Below are 6,994 nucleotides of genomic sequence, written 5' to 3'. Positions count from 1 at the left end.
TTTACCTAGAAGGCAAACAAAAAAGGTTGGAAAGTGTGCCAACAAGTCCTCCATTCTCCATCAATCATCAACATCATCTGCAACACATCTAAACATACTTTGAACACCTTTGAAGCACCATCATCAAGCCAACACATCGCTCCAACAAGTCATATTCATAAGCATGAACATGAATACTTAATGAAGACCTAGATGACAACTGAACTAGTGTGCCATCAACCATCATGTGTAGATATGATCATCATCCACCAATTCCATCATCTGATACCATGACATCAAATGTGTCATCATCATAGGATCAACATCAATTATAACACATAATAAAACACACAAACTACTCCATCAATCTACATCATCATGAATTTGACATAAGTGCATGGCCTCATAAGGTAGACATCATAAGGTTGACATCAATGCCAACGTAATCATCCCAATGCCAACACACTCAACTAGTTGCAACCATGCTACAATGAATACAACCATACATCATCTAGTCTACAAGTGGTTGACATCAATGTGAACATGAGATACCTGTCATCATGAACCATGCTAACATCATCTAGTTGGATCAATGTACACCATCATTCCAACAATCTCCCCATGGATGCCAACACTGGTAAATTATTCACAATCATCCATATCAATTTTTTCAACTTATATTTTTCATGAGTAATTAATTCATAAAAGAAATTTGGAATTCGTCATTCCACTTAGAACAACATAGAAATTCACAATAAAATCTTCACTACCTTCTTTCTTGTGGTAGAGGGTAGGTTAACTCTTACGTCTTTAGAATCCATTTTATTGAAATATCTATAAATGATAGCATAACATTCTCTTGATTCTTGATTAAGGCCATATAAATTCTATGCTTGGTGTTCTTTATCTTGCACTTAAACAGATTGCAGTTTTTCTGCAAATACTTCCTCTTTTATGTACCCATTCAAGAAATAAATTTTCACATCCATCATTTGATATTCTAGGGAGATTATCATTCTAATATTCTCATGTCATGCTAATGGTGAAAATGTATATTCCTAATCTATTCCAAAACCTTTCAATAACTAACCTTTCGTTATGTCTCCCAACATTCCTATCACTATTATACCTAATATTGTAGACTCATTTAGTACCAATATCCTTATTTTCATGTGGAATAGTTTCAAGGTCGATAGTATCATTCATATGAATAGAATCTATTTTTCTTTCATTGCTTATACCCAATCCTTATCAATAAATGTATAATCAGAACCCAAGGGTTCAAAATTACTATGGGAAAACAAAGAAAAGGAAAAAAAATTACTATACATACTCTAAGACTTTCTTCATATACTTGACACGTAGTATGATAAATGTCACTTAAACTTTCTACCTTCTTTCTAGAACATAGACTCAAATTTGGACTTGCACTTAGAATTGAAGAATTAGATGGGGCACTAATTGTTGGATTTATAATGGTTAGAATTGAAATATTTTTAGTGTTCATATGATCAATATCAACATTAATTCACCATTCAAAACATATTTCACAACATATCCCATTTTATGAAAATAGACTTTACCTTCATAAAATATGGCTGCTCTTGATACAACAATGTGATCAGTGAGAATATTATACACATATAAGCCTTAATTTATTTACTATATACCCAAAAAAACACATGGTTTACTTTTTGGGTTTAAAATTTGTATTATTCAATAAGTACAAGAAAGAAAAAATCATAAATGGTTACAATTAGGTTTATTCTCATACTATGGTTCATACTATGGTTCATAAGAAGTCATTATGCCAAATGCACTAGTTTGATTTTGATTGAGAATTTACATGACTAGAGTAACTACATTACCTAAAAAATAATTACTTAGTCCCTTGCTTTGTAACATACTCATTTCCATTTACACCATTCTATGTTTTCTAATTTTAGCTACGCTAATTTGTTAAGATTCATAAGTGCTAGACAATTGCATTTTAATTCCATTCATATCACAATAATGTTTAAACTTTATTAAAAAACGTTCATTTCGTTGATCAATCCTTAACCATTTGATTTTTAACCTCTTTCATTCTTCACAATGAATTTAAACCTATATGAATATAGTGAGTGATTTATCCTTTTCCTTTTAAAGTATAATACAACACTTTTGTGATTGCTATTTAACAAAAGGATATTATTTGATTAGGTGTCAATTTTTTTTCTCGACATAGGATGTTAACAAAATAAATCCCCTTAATAAGACATAGATATTGAGTCATAACTCTTCCTTCATTATATTATAATGTAGGTTAGAAACTTCCATTCTACCGTTTCAGTATAAATATACCCTTTATCTCTCTCATACACACAATCACAGACCTAGTTTTAAAATCATTCAATTTTCTCTTATTTATTCAATTTGTTGTAAATGGATTTTTCTCCCTGGAAGTGAATTGTATTCATTCATTTCAGTATTTTCTTAAGGTGCTTGGATCATTACATTTTGTATCAAAAGGCTATGATCATAGTCTTTCTCTCTTTCAATCAAAACATCATAAAATTTTCAATATAGCCTCCTTTTTCGAATCTTTATCAGTCTAAATTTTGAGAAGACTTAACAAGCGCAGTGAAGTGTAAACAATCAAGCTTCCAACTTTTGATTCTCTATAATGTTGGAGAAAGAGGCTATGAAAGTTAGGTTTTGAAATTAATCCTAAAATAAGTCTCAAACAAGACATGTTTTTTCTTCTATAACTTATATTTTAGGAAGTCCCGAATAATTATATTTGTAGAACATGACAAGAAATATCATAATATAGTTGGTAGAATTTCAATTTTTTGTTTATTATAATTTTAGAGATATAATTTATATGCTATTTAGACTAATCTTAAAGTTAGTTTCAAATGATTCATCTTGGAATGTTGGCTATACAAATTTTCAGTGAAATTTCAACGTCTGAAATTTGCATGTTATTGAGGTGACATAGAAAGCTACAAGTGTAAATATGTTTATACTTTGATCCTTATATTTTATGTCAAATATATTGTGTATATTATATTTTTTAGCTAATTCTAAAGTTAATATTAAACAAGTCATCTTAGCACTTTCTCTATAAAAAAATCTTCAATGAAGTTTTAAGCTATCAAACTTTCATAAATTAAAAAAACAATAACATTAGGTGCTTTAAGACAATATTTCAAACTCAAAAGAGCCCATAATTTATATATGTCAAGACAAATGTTAAATATATACAGAGTCTCAAAATTAAGGATTTGAAGGTATGTGATTTATAATTTATATAAATTTTCATTGAATATCCATTCTTAGGTGATCGAAGGTTGTGATAAATAGTGTTATGGTAGAGGGTTCTATAAGAATTACTACTCATAAAAAGTAAAATGTGACATGGGAGGAAAGTGAAAGATTAGAATAAAATTTCTTCCAATTAAAATATCAATTTGATGAAGTAAGTCATATTATATTGAAGTAAGTGGATTACTCATGTTATAAATAAGTCTTTACAAACGAAATTGAAAATAGGATGGATGAAATAGAAAATAAGATGAATGAAATGGAAATTACATATAAGAATACATAAAAAAAAAAAAAATCCATCAAGAATGAAATACAAAATTCCATGAAATCTGTGGAAAGAATTATTCTAGAGAGGCTTCCAAAAAGGGATGAGCTGCAAGGAAATCATAAAAATAAGGAGAGAAGATGTTGGGACTGAATCACATATACATATTACCTTATCAGAATAGGAAAGCACATATATTTAATCATATAATTACGATCGTTCATTAGTCAAACATCCATAGAACTAATGGTTCAAAATGGAACCAATAACCTACTCTAGCCCCAAGGTTGATATGAGAAATTTTTATGGTAAGGAAGTCATAACAGTGATATTCTTGCTAGAAAAATTCTTTGATCTACACCAAGTTTTAGCTTTAGAAAGGTAACTATTTCATCCTTGTATTTAGAACAAGATCAATTAGTGTTCTACCAATGGATTTGTGAAAGGAAAATTTATTCTATTATATCTTTGGCTGCTTTTAGTACCAAATTAAGCGCATATTAGAATAAATAAATTTTTAGTGAAACATTAAATATTCAAAAAATAACCAAAAATAGAGCACATCAAAAAATTCCAAAAGTTCACTATTGCAGTAAAGAAAAATCCAAAGAATAATATGTTAGAAATCTTCATTTTAACTTTAAAGTAAATCATGCACCATGAGGCACATCTCCTTAAACCTAAATCCCTAGAGCATTCTTTAGGTGTGGGAAAGATAGTTAAAAGTAAAAATATGGAAATTACAAGAGTGATCACTATCAACCATAGTGGACATCATGCTCCATATCTTAATGTCACTCAACAAACAAGTTTGATACCTCATTAAATCAATGAAAGAAAATAAAATGGAATATAGTTAAATTGTGACAACAAACACTATAAGGGGGTGTAAATGTGGTGATAAGAAGTTATTCTACATAGACTATGAAGAGGAAAATATCATGAATTAGAACCACCACAAGACCTAGAGCTAGGAGGGAATGCCCCAACAATATATTACTATGCATTATCTAGAATTAATAGTCCATAAGCCCGTAGTTTAGAAGTATATTTCAAAAATAAATTGGAATTTGTTACTTTATTCATGTAGTTCCCATAACTTCGCTAATTACAAATTCAGTCAATTAACTCTGTCATTTCTCATTTTTTTTCCTTTAATACAAATTCCTATTTGATATCATATTTTACTTTTGTACGCAATAGACATCGACTATACTCTACCTTATTAGTTTTTTTATTTCAAGGTTTATAACCTTTTAGACCATTTTTATAGCTAATTAAGATTTACTTTTTAGATTTCTCATCTAGCCCACTCTTATTCTCACTAAACATATGCATAGGCATCGCAACCAAATACCCAGAGATGTTTAAGAGAAGTTTTATTTCCAGTGCATATCTCATGTTATGATCCAATGTTATTGAGGTTCATCTACTTACTAGGCAACACCCCATATCTACTACCTCCACCGAAAATTCCTATCCAAGCATGTCACCACTAAGCATTCTGATTTCTCTCTCTATCAATGCCTTATTTATGTTTTCTACCAATCCATTATATTGATATTAGCATGGAGTAGTTTTCTCCTTACTGCACCACACTTCTTACAAAATTATTGGATTCATTCCCATCTAATTATCCACCATATCCTCAACACCTTATTTTTCTTCTCTATCTAGTTTTTGACAAGAGGCCTCAACTCTTTAAATTTGTAAAAGACTTCACATTTACTCCAGAGGAAATAAATATATGTATTTCTCAAGAATTCTTTCAAAAAGGACAAATAAAACATGGAATTAACCAGTGATGGAACTAACAAAGTTCCAAACACATCATTATGCACTGACTCTAATATTCCCTCTAACCTCAGATAACTAGAGGAGAATCTTGCCTGATTCTATTTCCCATACAAACAATGTTCACAAAAATAAAAATCTAGAGAAAAATTATACACACTCTACCTATCCATTACAATGTAGTACTCAGATGCCCCTCTCTCCAATGTGTTTTAGTTGAAATTCCAGAACATAGTCTTTCTCCAAATACCATATGATCATTTTCCTTCTTTTGCTCCACTCTTAAGAGCAATGAAACTATTGCACCCATCACTAGAAATTCTTCCTATCAACATATGCAAAGTCTCAATAAAAATTCCTCTTGACGATACCATTTATCCTTGAATTGTCTTATAGCTATCCTTTTCAAACACTATTTCTACATATATATCTACCATATTTCTTACAGAAATCAAATTTTTAGCTAATCTTGGTATGTAAATAAAACTAAGGATTTTTTTTAATCATTCCACCCATAAACTTCAACTTGAATTTTCCTTGTAATATGATCTTGGCTTTCAATTCATTTCCTAGGAGGACACCATTGCCATCATATCTTTCATAATTTCGAAACCCTATGTGGAGTCATATGAAAGGATTCCCTTGAGTTTAATACCCATACCTAATGAGATACATGTCTATCTATAGAAGACAAGTACACATCCCCTCCTTCATCTTCGAAGGTTTTTACTTCTATAGAAGGAGCAGCATCCGATCCCTTCCATTTTAAACAATATTTTGCTTATTTCCAATATACCTCTAGATTTATGTTTTCCTCTAGATTCTAATCTCCACGCAGTTAATAGGGGGTTTGAAGGGCACCCATAACCCCACTTTATGGGGTCCGGAAAATTTTGGTTTTGGACCATATGTTAGGTTGGGCGGACCCACCTATGGTTTTGTGCATGATTTTTGCACATGTTTTTTAGACGCGATGGTTTCGGTCCATGGTATTGGACGCGATGGTTTTCGGTCCATGGTATTGGATGCTTCGGCATGTATAAATATGTATTGTAACATTGAAAGGAACATAATGAAAAATCAAGCTGGTAGTCCTGGTTTTGGGATCCAGGGAAAAATCTCTGTGCATATGTGTTTTATGGGTTATGCTCTTGCATTGTTTATTTTCTTTGTTTAAGAATTCGTATGCAGGTAGTTTCTGTACAGGGTTAAAACCTACATTTGGTATCGGAGCTGTTTTGGCTTCAAGGGGACGCCTTTGTTGTTGAGGGGTTTTGCTCGGGCCTGTGGTAGACCCTGTTCAGTGGGAGATCTGCGAGATCGATTCTGGTGGTGAAAGAAGATGGCGAGCAGTGGAAAGATAGAGATTGAGAAGTTCAATGGTCAGAATTTTGAGTTGTGGAAACTCAATATGGAGGATCTGTTGGTGGATAAAGATCAGTGGATCGCGGTAGATCTGGGTACTAAACCATCGGGAGTGACCGATGAAGAATGGAAGAAGTTGGATCGGAAGGCAAAGAGCACAATACGGTTGTGTGTCTCGGATTCAGTATGGCTGAATGTATCAGGGGAAGCTACGACAAAGGCTTTGTGGGTCAAGTTAGGGACTTTGTACCAATCTCTCTTTGGTGAATAAACTGTTCC

This window comes from Pinus tabuliformis, chromosome 1_2 (assembly GCF_031772625.1).
Source record: "Pinus tabuliformis cultivar Carrire ecotype Pingquan chromosome 1_2, CPIR1, whole genome shotgun sequence".
In the NCBI taxonomy this organism is placed as follows: domain Eukaryota; kingdom Viridiplantae; phylum Streptophyta; class Pinopsida; order Pinales; family Pinaceae; genus Pinus; species Pinus tabuliformis.
The sequence above is the reverse complement of the archived record's forward strand: the minus strand, read 5'-3'. Positions refer to the sequence as shown.